This window comes from Muntiacus reevesi, chromosome 3 (assembly GCF_963930625.1).
Source record: "Muntiacus reevesi chromosome 3, mMunRee1.1, whole genome shotgun sequence".
In the NCBI taxonomy this organism is placed as follows: domain Eukaryota; kingdom Metazoa; phylum Chordata; class Mammalia; order Artiodactyla; family Cervidae; genus Muntiacus; species Muntiacus reevesi.
The window spans coordinates 53,990,595-54,009,466 of NC_089251.1; the positions used below are offsets into that span (position 1 = coordinate 53,990,595).

The following is an 18,872-nucleotide window of genomic DNA, read 5'->3' on the forward strand; positions in this document are numbered from 1 at the left end:
GATGCATAGCTGGTTGGTCAGGCGTACAGTTGGGAACCTGGGCCTTGATACTGGTATGTGTAGTAGAGGCATGCTTTCAGGACTGAACACTTAACTTGTGGGATCTGACACTAACTCCAGGTAAGTAGTATCAAAATTGAATTGAATCGTTGGACACCCAGCTGGTGGCTGAAGAACTGGAGAATTGGCTATTGTGAGGAAAACACCTACACACTGATGTCAGAGAATCCTAAGGAAAAACAGCTCAGGCCTCCCCAACTCCCAAACCAGAAAACCTGGCATGATCTTAGATGCCACACCACACTGCCCACCCTTACCACAAACCATGCACAGTACCTTGTCAAATTATCCTGATTCAACCTCCCAAATATCTCTCATCTCCCATCTTTACCTTTTATTCATTGATTTACTTATCCAGTTCAATATTTACTAATTACCTTTTCTGTGCCAGTTTTAATGCCAGGGATTGGAAACCAAAGACTAGTGAGACCTGGCCCCTGCCTTAGGAAAACCACACTCTAGTGATTTAGGAACAAAAATACAATCATAAAGCAACGAGTTTCATGCAGAAACAAAAAAATGCTTCAGGCCTCACGTAGCCCCAGAGCAGGAGGCCGGTTGGGAGTGGTGGGGATGTCAGTGAAAGTTTTTTTTCTTTTTAAATTATTTATTTATTTATTTTTGGCTGTGCTGGGTTTTAGTTGTGGTATGCAGGATCTTTGTGGTTGCAGAATGAGGGATCTAGTTCCCTGACCAGGGATCAAACCCAGGCCCCCTCCATTGGGAGTGCAGTCTTAGCCACTGGACCACCAGGGAAGTCCCTCAGTGAACTTTTCTTAGTAGGATGATACCTGCATTTTAAAAGTTTAAAGAACTAGCTATGCCAAGAGAAGGGAAGGGGATGTAGTGAGTAGAGTAGGCAGCTTTGAGAATGGACCAGAGGTAAGGGCAGCGTGGACAAGAGATCATTAATGGATCTCCCCTCCCATTCTCCTCCACCAGAAAATCTCTCTAAAGCTCACATTTGACTTCCTGTCTCCCCTGCTTGTAACACTCTGCTAGTTCCCCTTCCTGATCTGTGGTCTCCTCTCAGCCTCACCTCTGTTCATAAAGTTCTCAGGGTGCCCTTGACAGTATTTCCTGTCTCTGGACCTTCACCTCTGCTCTTCTGCCTGCCTGGAATTTCCTGCCCTGCTTTGGTTGACGTGGCGAACGACTATGCACACTCCAGAGTGACTCAGCTGTGACTCAGACGTGACGTCTTACACACAGATCCCCTCCCACTCGCGCTCACCTCTGGGGTGCACGTATTCCAGGACTGCGAACCTCACTCATTCACGAGTTCTCCTTCCTGCTCCAACCGCAGGGGTACAAGACCTTCTGCACCCACTGGCTGGCCCACAGCAGTTCTTCAGCGAATGAGGAAACAAAAGAGGGCTTCTGATCAGTGAATGTGCAGCTGATGACCCAGAAAGCAGAAACTGCTGGAACATTCCTGAGACCGTTTAGACCTAGAAGAGGTTTGATGTCAGGGGGAGGCGGGGGGGCGTCGTGCTGACTAAAGGAGGCCTGAGCTCAGGCTGACACCTCGGTCTTCAGCCCTGCCTCACCACCTGGCTCCAGACACAGACTGGTGCCTTCCTACAAAGGTTCTGATCTGTCTTCTCAACCAGCCTGCCTCCTCTTTGTCCATGGATGCCTCTAGACTCTCATATGTAACCATGAGATGCCATGCCTTAGACATATTGCGTAATGGAGATTGTGTGGTTGCTACAGTTATGAAACTTGTTCTATCTTATGTAGCATACAAACGTATTTGCATTATGACTAGGACTAGAAAAATTTTTTTGTTCAAAAAGAAAATCCCCATTGAATTTTACTTAATTACAAAAGCAAAGCTCTCTCAGTGCACAACTTTCAACAAAGTCAAGAGGGCCTTCCCTGGCAGTCCAGGGGCTAAGACGCTGAGCTTCCACTGCAGGGTGCATGGATTCCATGCCTGGTAAGGGAACTAAGATCCTGCATGCCAGGAGGTGCAGTCAAAAACAAAAAAATAAATACATAAAGTCAGGAAAAGAGCTCATCTATTTTAACATCCCACTTCCCCAGTCCTAATCACCAGGTGTGACAACTATTAACAGTTGGGTGTGTGTCTTGGAGACTTTCTGACCCACACAAAGATGTGTGCAATTTTACCCCCTCTCCCCACAAAAATATACATGTATATATTTAAATAACTTGATGGAAATCTTTGTCAAAACACCTAATTCTATTTGATTCTCTTTGATAGCACATAGCCACATATCATATCAGACCGTGGACTCCAGGCAAAGACAGCCCAGCACCTAAATAAAGCTTTACTGGCATACAGGCAAGCCCATTCATTTACATATTGTTTGTGGCGGGCTTTGCACTACAGTTGCTGAGATGAACAGTTGCATCAGAGACTCTATGGCCCACAAAGCCTAAAACATTGCTATCTGGTCCTTTGCAGAAAAAGTGTGCCAAGGAATTCCTTGGTAGTCCAGAGGTTAGGGCTCCATGCCACTGCAAAGAGCACTGGTTCTATCCCTGGTCGGGGAACTAAGATCCTTCAAGCCAAGCAGCATGGCTAATAATAATAATGATAAATAATAATAATAAAGGGTCTCTGAGTTGACAGACCAAGTGGATGGCATGAGACGATTCGATTCTGGGATTAGGAGTAATTGAGAGTCCTTGAGATCTTGTTTTCATGAAAAAGAACCAGAACACCCACCACAAAGCCCCCTCCAGAGGCCAGGATTAGGTGAAAACTCAGGGATATAAGACAATGAAAAAGAGATACTAGCAACTCTTGGAGATGATAGAACTCTGGCCTACTCTTGGAGATGATAGAACATAATAGAGCCCCAAAAAAGAAGGAAAGAAAAAGAAAGTTAACAATTACCAACCCACACCAGACATGCAAGCTGAATCCTCTATATACAGGCATGGTGATCCAAATATTAAATAACCATTATGGCATGGACATCAACCAATCAGAACAGACACAGACCTTGCTGTTGTTAGTTGTCTAGCCACTAAGTTGTGTCCAACTCCTTGTGACCCCATGGACTGAAACAAGCCAGGCTTCTCTGTGCTTCACAATCTCAAGGAGTTTGCTCAAACTCATGTCCATTAAGTCAGTGATGCCATCCAACCATCTCATCCTCTGTCACCTCCTTTTCCTCCTGCCCTCAATCTTTCCCAGCATCAGGGTCTTTTCCAATTAGTTGGCTCTTCACATCAGGTGGCCAAAGTATTGGAGCTTTAGCTTCAGCAAAAGTCCTTCTAATGAATATTCGGGGTTGATTTCCTTTAGGATTGTTGGTTTGATCTTTAAGTCCAAGAGACTCTTGAGAGTCTTCTCCAGCACCACAATTCAAAAGCATCAGTCCTTCAGCACTCAGCCTTTTTTATGATCCAGCTCTCACATCTGCACATGACTACTGGAAAAATCATAGATTTGACTATACAGAACTTTGTCAGGAAAGTGATGTCTCTACTTTTTAATATGCTGTCTAGGTTTGTCATAGCTTTTCTTTCAAGGAGCAAGCATCTTTTAACTTCGTGACAGATCTTATTCATCAATAACTGGTATCACTGACCAGTGTGAGCTGCTGAATATCACACTATCCATATTAACTCCAAATTTAATCCCCCCAGTAATATGCCACCTGACAGCCAAGAAAAGCAACCTTGAGGAAAAATATCAACCCACACAAAACTCCTCTTCCTTCCAAGAAGCTTCAGGGATAATCCCTTTCCCTTAGACTGCCAATGAAGCAATTATCAGAATTTGTGCACAGTTTCAGACTGTAATGGGGAATATAAATATATGTGTGTAGAGTTAAAGTTATACATTGTTATAGGTATTTCCCCACAGACGATATACTAGCAGCCAATAAATGTATGAAAAGATGCTCAACATCACTGGCAATTAAAGAAGCACAAATCAAAACCACAGTGAGATTTAGCTTTACATTCAATAGGATGGCTCTAGTAAAAAGATGCACAATGACAAGTGTTGGTAAGAATGTGTGGACACTGGAACCCTCATATACTGATGACAGGAACATTAAATCGTGCAGCCACTGTGGAAAACAGTCTGGTAGTTCCCCAAAAAGATAAACCTAGAACTACCTACCATAAACGACCTAGAAAGCCTACTCCTGGGTATATACTCAAGACACATAAAAATGTATCCACACAACAACTTGTACACAAATGTTCATAGTAGTATTATTTAAGTAGCCAAAAGGTGGAAGCAACACAAACATCTAACAACATATGAATGGATAAACAAAATGTGATATATCCACATAACAAAATATTATTCTGCCATAAAGAGAAACAAAGTCCTGATAAATGCTACAACAAGGATAAGACTTGAAAACACTGTGCTAAGTGAAAGAACAGACCTGAAAGGTCCCACACATATTGTATGATTCGATTTCTACGAAATGTCCAGAATAGGCAAATCCAGGGACTGGAAGTGAATTATTGGTAGTCAGGGGCTAAGGGGAGGGGGAATGGAGAGTGACCGCTAATAGACTCAGGGTGATGAAATATTCTAGAATTAGATAGTGGAGATGGTTGCACAATTCTGTGAATAAGTAAAAACTGGTAGGTTCACCTTTTAAAATGGTAAACTTCTTGGTATGTGAAGGAAATATTTTAACAGCTACACGTTGTTATATCAATAGACTTCATTGTGGATTTGCCGTAACTGTTCATGCCAGAGAGAGAATTTTGGTACATTCCACCTGAACCTTCAGTCCAGCTAATCCTGCTAGTTCCTTTATGAAACCAAGCTCTGTGCTCGGTCCTGCTACTAAAGGGGCCTGATTCAGCCTCTGGTTCTCCCTCCTGTGGGCCGCACGTCACACACATCAGGCCCAGCCCTCTGGCTTTCTTCCTCTACACAGCGCCCTACTCAGCCAGGCTGCCAATCCGGTGGGGACAAAAGTTATAGCCACTCCAGGATGGAAAATAACCTCATTAAAGAAATAGACAGAGGGACTTCCCTGGCAGCCCAGTGGATAAGACTCTGTGCTTCCAAACCAGGGGGCCAGGGAACTAAGATCCCACATGCCACGTGGCATAGCCAAAATAAATTTTAAAAAATAAATAAATAAACATGGTTCTAACATATGAACAAGGTCAATTTAAAAAAAGAAAGAGAGACTGAGAGAGAGATTGAGGGGGTAGAGGGAGATGGAGAGGAGGAGGGAGGCAGGGAAGGAAGGTCCCAGGTTACTGGAAGCCAGATCTTGCTATGACTCATTTACTTACTTGATTTGTTAGATATTTTCTTTTGTATTTTATCTTTCCTTCTCTCCTTTGAACCCACTCATCCTTCCATTCTGCATCGCTCTTATGGTCCAGGCACAGAACCAGGTCCTGAGGAAGCTGCATGAGTTCTCTTTCAGGTTTGCTCTTGGTGAAGCTTCTCCTCCTTCTCTCTCTCTCTTTTTGAACCTGCACCCCCTGCATTAGCAGCACTGAGTCTTAACCACTGGACCACAAGGGAAGTTCCTCCTCCTCAGTTATTCCCGGCTCACATCCAGGCTGACTTTCCCCAGTGGCCATGTGACCTCAACAGTGGTCTTTCTCCCTTCCTGGAATCTGTCAGCAATGTCTCAGCAACTCCTGACAACCCAAAGACCATTCTTCCTGTCTTCCTATTTTAAGGCCTGTGTTCACTGGAGTCCAGATTCCTGCCTAAGAGACACCTCTTTCCCACAGTCTATTTACAGTGAAAGAAGCCAGAGGATGTTAGGCGCTCTCCAAGTCACCAGCTCCTCACACTGTCCAAAGTCATTAGGAGAAGGACAATTAAGAATTTTCAGTCTTCAGACAGAGGATCGTCTGTAGTGAGGAAGAGGAGAGATGACTTCATAGGGGTATAGGATTGGATAAAAGGGTCATTCATTACAAGCTGAGAGCAAAGAGGAAGAAATAGACCAAGAGAGAGCACTTGGTTTGTGAAAGGCCGTTAGTCCTACAATCCAAATGCATGGAACATAGTTCGAGGCAACATGGCAGGGGTAAGGGGATGTCCAACTACCTGTGCAGTAGGCTTTTTTTTTTATTGAGATGCAAGGCTTGAAGATCTTATTTCCCTGACCAGGGACTGAACCTCAGGCCCCACAATGGAAACTCTGAGTCCTAACCAATGGACTGCCAGGAAGCTCCCACAATAAGACTATTATTATTTTTTTTTCATTTATCTTTATTAGTTGGAGGCTAATTACTTTACAATATTGTAGTGGTTTTTGTCATACATTGACATGAATCAGCCATGGACTTACATGTATTTCCCATCCCCATCGCCCCTCCCACCTCCCTGTCTACCCGATCCCTCTGGGTCTTCCTAGTGCACCAGGCCCGAGCACTTTTCTTATGCATCAACCTGTGCTGGTGATCTGTTTCACTCTAAATAATATGCATGTTTCAATGCTGTTCTCTTGAAACATCCCACCCTCACCTTCTCCCACAGAATCCAAAAGTCTGTTCTATACGTCTCTTTTTCTGTTTTGCATATAGGGTTATCATTACCATCTTTCTAAATTCCATATATATGTGTTAGTATACTGTAATAGTCTTTATATTTCTGGCTTACTTCACTGTGTATAATGGGCTCCAGTTTCATCCATCTCATTAGAACTGATTCAAATGAATTCTTTTTAATGGCTGAGTAATATTTCATGGTGTATATGTACCACAGCTTCCTCATCCATTCATCTACTGATGGGCATCTAGGTTGTTTCCATGTCCTGGCTATTATAAACAGTGCTGCGATGAACATTGGGGTGCACGTGTCTCTTTCAGATCTGGTTTCCTCGGTGTGTATGCCTAGAAGTGGGATTGCTGGGTCATATGGCAGTTCTGTTTTCAGTTTTTTAAGGAATCTCCACACTATTCTCCATAGTGGCTGTACTAGTTTGCATTCCCACCAACAGTGTAAGAGGGTTCCCTTTTCTCCACACCCTCTATTATTTTTTTAATTTTTATTTATTTATTTATTTTTGGCTGTGCTGGGTCATTGTTGCTGCACCAGATTTTTCTCTAGTTTCTGTAAGCAGGGGCTACTCTCCAGTTGCAGTGCACAGGCATCTCATTGAAGTGGCTTCTCTTGTTGCAGAACATGGGCTCTATGGCACATGGGCTTCAGAAGTTGCAGCTCCTGGGCTCTAGAGCGCAGGTTCAATAGTTGTGATGCATGGACTTAGTTGCTCCAAGGCATGTCGGATCTTCCCAGATCAGGGATCAAACCCGTGTCTCCTGCATTGGCAGGCAGATTCTTTACCATTGAGCCACCACAGAAGCCTAGATTATTATTTTTTAAATTAATTAATTTATTCTGGGAATTTATCTTTGTTGCAGTGGGCAGGCTTCTCTCCAGTTATGGCATATGGGATCTTAACTCCCTAACCAGAGACTGAACCCGTGTCCCCTGTATTGGAAGGTGAATTCCTAACAGCTGGACCACCAAGGAAGTTCCAGAATTATTAGCTGCCATGTAGGTCTTCCTTTTCTGGGGTCAAGTCATGCCTAGTTTAATTATATGATGATAATAACAACAACCTGGTTAGATGGTTAGGTAACATCACTGTTAATCATAATTAACAGGAGTCTGAGCAAACTCCAGGAGATAGTGAAGGACAAAGAAGGACAGAGAAGCCTGGAGTGCTGCAGGCTGGCATTCATATTTAGGATTTGAAATAGCTCAGCTGGAATTCCATCACCTCCACTAGCTTTGTTCATAGTGATGCTTGCTAAGGCCCATTTAACTTCACACTCCAAGATACCCGGCTCTAGGTGAGTGATCATACCATCGTGGTTTTCTGGGTCATTAAGATCCTTTTTTGTGTAGTTCTGTGTATTCTTGCTACCTCTTAATATCTTCTGCATCTGTTAGGTCCATACTGTTTCTGTCCTTTATTGTGCCCATCTTTGCATTAAACGTTCCCTTGGTATCTCTAATTTTCTTGAAGAGAGTTCTAGTCTTTCCCATTCTATTGTTTTCCTCTATTTCTTTGCATTGTTCACTCAGGAAGGCTTTCGTATTTCTCCTTGCTACTCTTTGGAACTCTGCATTCAGATGGGTATATCTTTCCTTTTCTCCTTTGCCTTTTGCTTCTCTTTTTTTCTCAGCTATTTGTAAGGCCTCCTCAGACAGCCATTTTCCCTTTTTGCATTTATTTATGTTTTAAAATAAATATTCATATTTACTTATTTGACTAAACTGGATCTTGGGGCTTCCCAGGTGGCGCTAGTGGTAAAGAACCAGCCTACAAATGCAGGAGACATAAGAGACTTGGGTTCAATCTCTGGGTCAGGAAGATCCCCTGGAAGAGGGCATGGCAACCCACTTGAGTAGTCTTGCCTGGGAAATCCCATGGACATAGGACACTGCTGAGTTATAATCCATAGGGTCGTAAAGAGTCAGACACAACTGAGATAACTTACCACACACACATGTACTGGGTCTTAGTTGTGGCATGTGGGATCTTTAGTTGTGGCATGTGAGATCTAATTCCCTGGGCCCTCTGTATTGGGAGCATGGAGTCTTAGCTACTTGACCACCAGGCAAGTTCCCCAGCATGGTAAATTTAATCCACTTCTACATCAAGAGTTTTTAGGACTGCATATGGAGTAAGACTGGGGTCTAGAGGTATTGGGGGCGGGGGGCAGGATGAGGCACAGATCTGGATATAGATCAGAGGCGAGGCCAGTATGGATTTCCAAGCCTGGCTTTCTCATGAGTTCTGACATGCACTGCCTGGAAGAACAAGGGCAGTTGCCAATGGTGGTGTTCAGAGTCCAAAGGGAAAACACAGGAGAGAGCAAGACGGAACAGTAACACCTTAAAAAAGGCCAAGTCCAAGGATGGGGGATCATGGACAGGGCAAGAACTGATTTCAGAAACACATAGGCACAGTGGGTGGCCATGGGCCAGAGTCTCCTGGGGCAGATTATTAAACGAAGGCATGCGGAACAGCAACACAAAAGCTTAGGGAACAGCCCAGGGCTCAGAGAGCTGTATCTGCTCCTAATGTGCCCCCAGAATGAAGGTGTGCCCTGTGGGCTGCATAACAAGAAGGGACGAGGCAGAAACCAAGTATCAGAGAGCAAGACAAGCACAAGGACATTCTGAATGGAGAAAGGAGAGAGTCCTGGAGAAATTCTCCCATGACCCTTGGAGCAGCTCAGATATGGTTGTCTGCCCCCTGGGAAGGGGGTTCTGAAGACAGCACATCACACGCTGGTTCAGACATAGACTGGGTCTTCCCTCCCCCCTCTTTCAACCCTGTGACCTGGTCTTGGGAAGGACTGGCTCAAGAACTGGATGAGAGGAACTTTTCTGGCAGTCTGGTGGTTAAGACTCTGCGCTGCCAGTGCAGGGGGTGAAGGTTCAGTCCCTGGGTAGGGAACTATGATCCCACATGCTGTGCTTATTGAGCTTTTATTGTGGCCAAAAGTGGTGCTAAGCATGACTCTTTAATTTGTTGTTGCTGTTTAGTCACTAAGTCATATCTGACTCTTTGTGACCCCATAGACTCTAGCCTCTCAGGCTCCTCTGTTCATGGGATTTCTCAGGCAAGAATACTGGAGTGGATTGCCATTTTCTTCTCCAGGAGATCTTCCCAAACCTGGAATCAAACCTTCAAACCTGTGTTACCTGCATTGGCAGGTGGATTCTTACTGCTGAGCTAGTGGGGAAGCCCGACTCTTTAGTTCATCTATCCAGACTTTCCATTCTTTCTTCCTTAAACGAAATTCCCCTTTTACAATTTTTATCAACTACAACCTCTACAAGAGCCTTTGTTTTAGGCAAAATGACAAGCATCTGTTAATAGGATCAGTATACGGGGAAGAAAAAAAGGTTAGGTTGGTTTTTTTTCTATTCTTGGGAGGAAGAAAAAATCATAGATACTTGTCAAGCACTTCAGGAGTGGGACCTTGGTATACTTGTTATTCTTTGTTCAATTTGGGTTTTGTAGGTTTCAGTCACTGAGATTTGGGGGTTTGTTACTGTAGTGTAACTGACCTTATCCTGATTGATCTCAGAGTACAGAGAAGGGATATCAGGACAGGTTTCACAGAGATACTTGGTAAGATGAAGCCAAGGAGCAGCAGAAAACAGAGAAAGGGACATTTTGGAGGTGGGTGGGGTGTAGAATCACAGAGCTACACAAGCCACGGAGTTGTGATGTGGCTGTTGTACAGGACACAGAGAGGAAAGGGAGTAGGGAGAGAGGCTGCAGGGAAACATAGCGGCCAGACGCCAACAAATTTTAAAAATACACGAAGAAGTTGCAGAAAATGAGACTCTGACAGAGGTTTCATTGAGTAAAACCTTAGTAGGATCATATATGTTAGGAAAACAACTAGCTGCAGGATAGAAAGAGAAGAGTGGGAGGAAGAGCAAATACCAGTTAGGAGGTAACTGCCAGTTGAAAGTAAAGAATCCACCTGCAATGCAGGAGACACAGGTTTGATCTGTGGGTCTGGAAGATCCCCTGGAGCAGGAAATGGCTACCCAGTCCAGTATTCTTGCCTGAGAAATCCCATGGACAGAAGAGACTGGAGGGCTATACTCCATAGGATCGCAGAGTCAGACACGACTGAAGTGATTTAGCACAGCTCAAGTTGAGAGTAAAGTGATGAAGGTCTAGATTAGAGATTGACAACATTTTAAGCTTTGTTTCCCATGCAGTCTCTGTCAGCACTACTCAGCTCTTCTGTGGTAGCAGGAAAACCACCAGAGACAATATGTAACAAATATACATGGCCATGGGTTTCCTAGGTAGCGCTAGTGGGAAAGGATCCAGCTGCCAATGCAGGAAACAGAAGAGGCATGTTTGATGCCCAGGCTGGAAAGATCCCCTGGAGAAGGAAATGGCAATCCACTCCAGCATTCTTGCCTGGAAAGTCCCATGGACAGAGGAGCTGGTGGGCTACAGTCCAATGGGGCCACAGAGCGTTGGACACGACTAAGCGCGTGCGCGCGCACACACACTCACACACACACACACACACACACACACACACATGGCCATGTTTCAATAAATCTTTATTTACAAAAAAGGAAGTGAAGTGAAAGTCACTCAGTCATGTCCGACTCTTTGCAACCCTGTGGGCTATACAGTCCATGGAATTCTCCAGGCCAGAATACTGGAGTGGATAGCCTTTCCCTTCTCCAGGGGATCCTCCCAACCCAGGGATTGAACCCAGGTCTCCCGCATTGTAGGCAGATTCTTTACCAGCTGAGCCACCAGGGAAGCCAAAAAAAAAGGAGGTAGGGGCCATATTTGGCCCATGGACCACTGTTTGCCTAGGCTTGACCTAAAGTAATAAGAGGACAGCTAGCATTGAGACCTACCATGTAGCAGGCAGTTTTCAAGCATTATTGCTGATTCTCCCAAGCTTGCACAGAGGGATAGTGGCTCCATTATAAAATGGAGAAGGAAACTGAGGCTGAGAGATGCCCAAGGCTGGTATATGGCAAAATCAGGATTCAAGGTCAGGTTCAACTCTAGAGCCCAGGTTCTCATCCCATGTCACCTAGAGGCAGACAAGAAAGAAAGGGTAGGGGATAAACAGGACTTGTCATTTCTTTGTGCCTGAGAGACTTCATTCACGCAGTTATTCATTCATCCATTCATCCCTTCAATAGGTATTTTGCTTTATGCTGTTTGTGAGAATTCCCTGGACTGCAAGGAGATCAAACCAGTCAATCCTAAAGGAAATCAGTCCTGAATATTCATTGGAAGGACTGATGCTGAAACTGAAACTCCAATACTTTGGCCACCTGATGCCAAGAGCCAACGCAATGGGAAAGACACTGATGCTGGGAAAGATTGAGGGCAGGAGGAGAAGGGGACGACATAGGATGGGATGGTTAGATGACATCACCAATTCAATGGACATGAATTTGAACAAACTCTAGGAGATAGTAAAAGACAGAGAAGCCTGGTGGGCTGCAGTCCACGGGGTCGCGAAGAGTTGGACACGGCTTAGTGGCTGAAAAACAGTAACAAAAAATTTGTTAAGTACTAGGGACAAAGTACTGGAGTTTCAGCTTCAACATCAGTCCTTCCAATGAACACCCAGGACTGATCTCCTCTAGGATGGACTGGTTGGATCTCCTTGCAGTCCAAGGGACTCTCTACAGTCTTCTCCAACAGCACAGTTCAAAAGCATCAATTCTTCAGCGTTCAGTTTTTCTTCACAGTCCAACTCTCACATCCATACATGACCATGGGAAAAACCATAGCCTTGACCAGACGGACCTTTGTTGGCAAAGTAATGTCTCTGCTTTTTAATATGCTATCTAGGTTGGTCATAACTTTCCTTCCAAGGAGTAACCGTCTTTTAATTTCACGGCTGCAATCACCATCTGCAGTGAAGAGTTGACTCATTGGAAAAGACCCTGATGCTGGGAGGGGTTGGGGGCAGGAGGAGAAGGGGACGACAAAGGATGAGATGGCTGGATGGCATCACCGACTCGATGGACATGAGTTTGTGTAAGCTCCGGGAGTTGGTGACGGACAGGGAGGCCTGGCATGCTCCGATTCATGGGGTCGCAAAGAGTTGGACACGACTGAGCAACTGAACTGAGGGATTCGATGATGAATAGGAGGTGATTTCTGTCCTTGAGTATCGAAGAGCCTAGCATTTGAATCTATAACCAGATGTGAGTATGAAGAAAGGGAAGTGTGATTTATCATTAAGATCAAGGAGGTAAAATATTTAAGTCACTATCATCCTGGGTTGCTTCTTTCCTCTAAGCATCCTGCTACTGCTAAGTCACTTCAGTCGTGTCCGACTCTGTGCGACCCCATCCCTGGGATTCTCCAGGCAAGAACACTGGAGTGGGTTGCCATTTCCTTCTCCAATGCATAAAAGTGAAAAGTGAAAGTGAAGTCGCTCAGTCATGTCTGACTCTGTGACCCCATGGACTGCAGCCCACCAGGCTCCTCCATCCATGGGATTTTCTAGGCAAGAGTACTGGAGTGGGGTGCCATTGCCTTCTCCGCTAAGCATCCTGAGAAGCCTCCAATTCTTTGGGATCAGAAACACCAAATATTTTTATATTCTAGCATGAACATGTAGGTGGTTTACCATGAAACTATCGAACCTTATGCTTCAGGGTCCCTGGGTCCCTAAGACCCTGTGTCTAATTTTGTATTTCTTTCTTAAGAAACAGGTAGGCCTCAGGTTCCAAAATCTGGATCTGCCTTTGAGTGAATGTTTCTCAGAGCCATGTCTATGAAACACTGTTTTTAGGAATTACAAGCAGCTTAGGATCCTGGTTTGGGCTCTCAGGGTTTCTCTCAAGGCAACTAAGAACCCGGGGCTGCCCTCAATGTCACAGGTGTGGCCGTTCAAAATCATTCCTAATACTTTCATTCTTCACTTAATATCAGCTGGTTCGGGGCTTCTCTAGTGACTCAGTGGTAAAGAATCTGCCTGCCAGTGCAGGAGACAAGGTTCAGTCCCTGATCCGGGAAGATCCCCCTGGAGGAGGGAATGGCAGCCCATTCCAGTATTCTTGCCTGGAGAACCCCATGGACAGAGGAGCCTGGTGGGGTACAGTCCATGCGGTCCACAAAGAGTCAGACACGACTTAGCAACTGAACAACAACAACAAATAGCTGGTCTTGCTCCCTTTGCCTTTTAAATCAACCCGGGGGCGCTGGGGGGTGGAGTGGGCAGCAAGCAGTGGTTTCTGCTGGCTCATCGTTTTGGAATTTAAGACACCCAGTAATTAAAAAAAAATCCTCCCAACAACCTCTCAGTGGGCCACTGGGCAGAAAGTACACAGGCAATCCTAGCGGTGCCGGGGGTGGGGCTGAGGCTGTGCGGGAACTGAGAGCTACTAAAGCCAGGCTGCTGGCCATCACAGGGCTTACCAGGCCAGGGATATTTGTCCAGCTCATCCACAGGTCCAGAGGAAATCAAACTCTGAAGAACTGGCTATTTTACTCCCATCTGAGTCATTGTTGTTGTTGTTCAGTTACTCAATCCTGTCCGACTCTTTGTGACCCCACGGACTTGAGCACGCCAGGCCTCCCTGTCCCTCATCTGAGTCTAAGTGACTCAAAACTAGAATGTTATTAATGTGAGAACAGGAGGCCTAATTGCAAAATAATTGGCTCTGGTCATTTGCTCAGAGTTCTCTACCCTTACCAGGCCAGTCCACAAAGTGTTCCTAATGACAGACTGGGAGCTGAGTGAGTGAAAATGATGCTGAGACATCAGCATAGAGGCACTATGCTTGTGCTGCCCACTGTTACGTCTCCAGTAGCTGGTATAGCCCCTGACCCATGGGAGATGCTCCATAGAGACTTGTATAAAAGAAAGTGGATGAGTTGTTATCAGGATACACACCCATTTCTCCTAAGATGAATTGGCTGTCCTGTGAACAATTCTCTCTAAATGAACAGCTCTGATCAATCAGAGCATCTTTGTCCTTGGACAGTGTGGGAGACACACTATAATTTCTAACCTTGTGGTCACCCCTCTTCTGGATTCCGTGCAAGCCTTTTGTTATGACTCATTGCCTGCTGAGCACTCACCTTATTAACTGTTACATTCCAGAGCTCTTTTCCAGAGCCTGTTTTAACTCTTTGATGGGTGTGGGGGGAGACAGGTGACACTCTTGAGAGGCCCCGCCGGCGGCAGCAGGGGCTGACTCATCCCTTTGGTGTGGATTGCACTCACTTCGCCTTCAAAGGGTCACATTTTCTGACTTTCCTTACAGCTATTCAGTCTCTTGAAGTCCCATTCTTTCCAATATCTTCCTAGGTGAGTCCATGAAGTTTTCAGTTAGCATATGATTTTTTTGGCAAAGTTGAAGCAGGAAAGGTTCTCAAGAAGCATTCAGCGGTCTGTGGGGATAAACCATGATGTGAGAGGAGCAAGTGTGGACCTGGGGATCAGGACACCTGGGCTCGTTTTAGACATATCAGTCATTTCACAAATTAGCACCCAAAACCCTCCATGGTGGCCAAATGCAGGGCTGTGCTCACTCCTCCCAAGGGTGGCAAGCTGGTAAAAGGGAATAGTTTCATTCCAATTATAGAGAATTACAAAATGAATTGGGAGCACTTTGTGGGGCTAGTCTCCAACTGTGCATGATGGCCAGGATCCTCGTGGGTGTTCTTTCCAATGCAGATCCTTGGTCCCCACCACTCAGAAATTCTGCTCCAGTAGGTCTGAGCAAGTGTTCACCCCCCCACCCCCACCCACCCACCCACCCCACACACACATGAAGGTGATTTTACTGCAAGTGGACCTAGCACACCTGAGGGAAGGGGACAGGACGTGGTTCCCAAGGACAGAGGTCTGCTGTTGTTTTGCTGGTTTTGGCTGCACAGCAGGGTGCAGCTTGTGAGATCTCTGTTCCTCCACCAGGAATTGAACCAGGGGCTTCGGCAGTGAAATTGCCCAATCCTAATCAGTAGGCCATCAGGAAACCTCCTCTTTGGCTGATTTTTAAAGGAGGAAGAAGTAGAAACTTACTCAGCACAGAGGCACAAAATGGTGTGATGCTACCTTTACCTTGATTTTGAGAAAATGAAGGCCAAGAGACACAGCTCTACCTAAACTGATTTAGTTCTTCACCTGGGCTCCTCCTCTCTCCCATTTAGGCACAGACAGGAACACACACTCACATACATACATCCTATCCTCTAAGCCTCTAAAGACACTGGAGTCTCCCCCATTCCCCAAACCGTAAGAACTGCCCCTTTCACTCCGGACCCCTCCATTTACCACCTTCTAGCTCCCATTTCTTTCTTTTTAAAATATTTTATTTATTTGACTGTTCCAGGTGTTAACTGCATCATGTAAATTCTTAGTTGTGGCTTGTGGGATCTAGTTCCCTGACCAGGGATCGAACCGAGGCCCCCTGCATTGGGAGTGCAGAGTCTTAGCCACTGGACCACCAGGGAAGTCCCTCCCATTTATTTCGGTGAGAAGCTTCCTTAAACATAAAAGAAAAAAAAGAAAAAGAAAGAAACAAAAGGGCAGGAGGCAAAAGGGCCCTTCTGAGTCTAAAACCAGTACATGTTCACTTTAGAAAATTTCAAAACTCAGGGGGAAAGGCCCTTCTTAACCACATCATAAGCTCTCAAGACACTCTGAATACTTACCACAATGGCAATTCAATTTTTTCACTAGAATGTAAAGGCCTTGAGAATAAGGACATGATTTTCTTTTTCATCCTTGTATCCTCAGTAGACACAGAAGAATCCCAATAAAGGTGTATAAATTGAACAAATAATATAAATCATTTATATTATCCATCCAGTCCTTATGTATTTGCTTTACTAGAAAACAAAAATGACATCACACTATATATACATCATTTAGAAAAGGATCAGTGTATGTTTGAAGTCTGATTTTTTTATTGAAAACATACCACAAATATATTTCTAGCTGCTTTGAGTTTGATAAATCATAATTTATTTAGGTTGTCTGCAATCTTAAATATTAAAAAGAACACTGTGATAAACGTCCTTGTATCTAAAATCTTTGCATGTATCAAATATGATTTAAAGAGACCAAGTGGGTCCAAGTGGGATTGCTGTACCAAAGATCGGGCAAAACTCTATAGCTCTTTGAAATCCTGTTTTGGAATGGTTGTAATAATTTATGTGAATTTCTATTAATAAAATAAATAAGACTTAAAAAAAAAGAAACCTGTGGTGGGAGAAGGACCTTATATCAGATAATGTGGGCAGGAAAGGATTCCCTGAGGAGATGACTTTAGGCTAATGCTGTTCCGAGAAGAATGAGGTACAGACATTCCAGGGACAGGAAAGAAAGGAAACTACTCTGTAGACAGATTGAGGACAACCTAAATAAATTATGGTTTATCCAGACTCAGAGCAGCTAGAAATATACTCGTGGTATGCTTTCAAACTGTCTAACACGAATTATATCGTGGAGGCAGACCCTGTCAGGACTTATACCTTGGTAGGAATTTGAGTGATTTTAAGAGATGAGAGCATTGAAGGTAAACCATTTGAAGGCCTCTAAGCTGTAGAATGAAATTAAAAGATGCTTGCTCCTTGGAAGAAAAGTTATGACCAACTTAGACAGCATATTAAAAAGCAGAGACATTACTTTATCAATAAAGGTCCGTCTAGTCAAAGCTTTGGTTTTTCTAGTATCATGTATGGATGTGAGAGTTGGACTATAAAGAAAGCTGAGCACAGAAGAATTGATGCTTCTGAACTGTGGTGTTGGAGAATTCTCTTGAGAAACCTCTGGACTGCAAGGAGACACAATCAATCAATCCTAAAGGAAATTAGTCCTGAATATTCATTGGAAGGACTGATGTTGAAGCTGAAACTCCAATACTTTGGCCACCTGATGTGAAGAACTGACTCAATGGAAAAGACCCTGATGCTGGGAAAGATTGAGGGCAGAAGGAGAAGGGCACAACAGAGGATGAGATGGCTGGATGGCATCACCGACTCAACGGACATGAGTTTGAGTAAACTCCAGGAGTTGGTGATGGACAGGGAAGTCTGGCATGCTGCAGTCCATGGGGTCGGAAAGAGTCAGACATGACTGAACTGAAGCTGTGGAATGGCTTCCCCAGTAGCTCAACAGTAAAGAATCTGCCTGCCAATGCAGGCGACATGGGTTCAATCCCTGAGTTGGGAAGATTCCCTGGAGGAGGAAATGGCAACCTACTCCAATATTCTTGCCTGAGAAATCCCCATGGACAGAGGAACCTGGTGGACTACAGTCCATGGGGGTCTCAAAGAGTCAGACCCATGACTTAGTGACCACAGCAAAAATAAGCAGTAATATATGATCCATCTGTGACTCTGAACTATAGCTCTAGTAAGAAAATATATCATAATATAACAAAATTGGGACTTCCCTGGTGGTCCAAGGTTAAGACTCCACGTTCCCAATGCAGGGAGTGTGGACGCTGTCCCTGGTCGGAGAACTAAGATTCTCATATGACGTGTGGCCAAAAAAATATATATGTATATAACAATGTTTAGGCTTCCCTAGTGACTCAGTGTTAAAGAATCTGCCTGCCAATGCAGACCAGGGTTCAATCCCTGGGTGGGAAAGAGCCCCTGGAGGAAGAAATGGCAACTCACTCCTTTATTCTTGCCTGGGAAATCCCATGTACAGAGAAGCCCAGTCCATGGGATTGCAAAAGAGTCGGACATGGCTTAGCATTTAAACAATATAACGGTGTTAACCTCTGGTTGGTAAGTTTCTAAGTGATCTTTATTTTTTTCTCTTTACACTTCTCTGTATCGGCCAGAATTTCTCCAATGTGTATGTATTACTTTTATAGTTTTAGAAATTTAGTCAAAAACAGAAAAAATACTAACTAGAAGTGCAGATGGTAAAGAATCTGCTTACAGTGCAGGATACCCAGGTTCAATCCCTGGGTTGTGAAGATCCTCTTGGAGAAGGAAATGGCAACCCACTCCAGTATTCTTGCCAGAATTCCACGGACAGAGGGGCCCCTGGGCTATAGTCCACGGGGTCGCACAGAGTTGGATTAAGCGACTAACACACAGACACACACAAAGTGGCACAAAGGAGAGCAAGGGGTATGATTTGTGATCAGGAGACAAGATTCACTCTGAGGCTCAAGGAGGGAGGGTAGCAGCCTGGAATGGTTTGATTGCCATGGGAATGAAAATGGATGGATATTACCAATGTTTAATGGGTAGAATCCACTGGTGACTGATTGGCCATGGGAGATGATGAGAAGTCTAGATGATGGCTGGATTTCATCTTGGGTGACTGACTAGGCTGATGGTGACTCTGCTTAATCCAACAAGAGATCCAGG

The 18,872-nt window shown here is 44.6% G+C and overlaps 1 long non-coding RNA gene and 1 other non-coding gene across 2 annotated transcripts; both read right to left on the reverse strand.

The window, feature by feature from the left end:
• Positions 1-11,317: 11,317 nt before the first annotated feature.
• On the reverse strand, positions 11,318-15,675 carry LOC136164310 (uncharacterized). The gene is made up of 3 exons (XR_010662333.1): positions 15,341-15,675; positions 14,613-14,924; positions 11,318-11,595 (listed from the first exon to the last, which is right to left on the reverse strand). It is a non-coding gene; the product is annotated as an uncharacterized lncRNA (long non-coding RNA).
• A 241-nt stretch (positions 15,676-15,916) lies between these two features.
• Positions 15,917-15,989, reverse strand: TRNAG-CCC (transfer RNA glycine (anticodon CCC)). Its single transcript has one exon. It is a non-coding gene; the product is annotated as a tRNA-Gly (tRNA).
• Between the last annotated feature and the right edge of the window lie 2,883 nt (positions 15,990-18,872).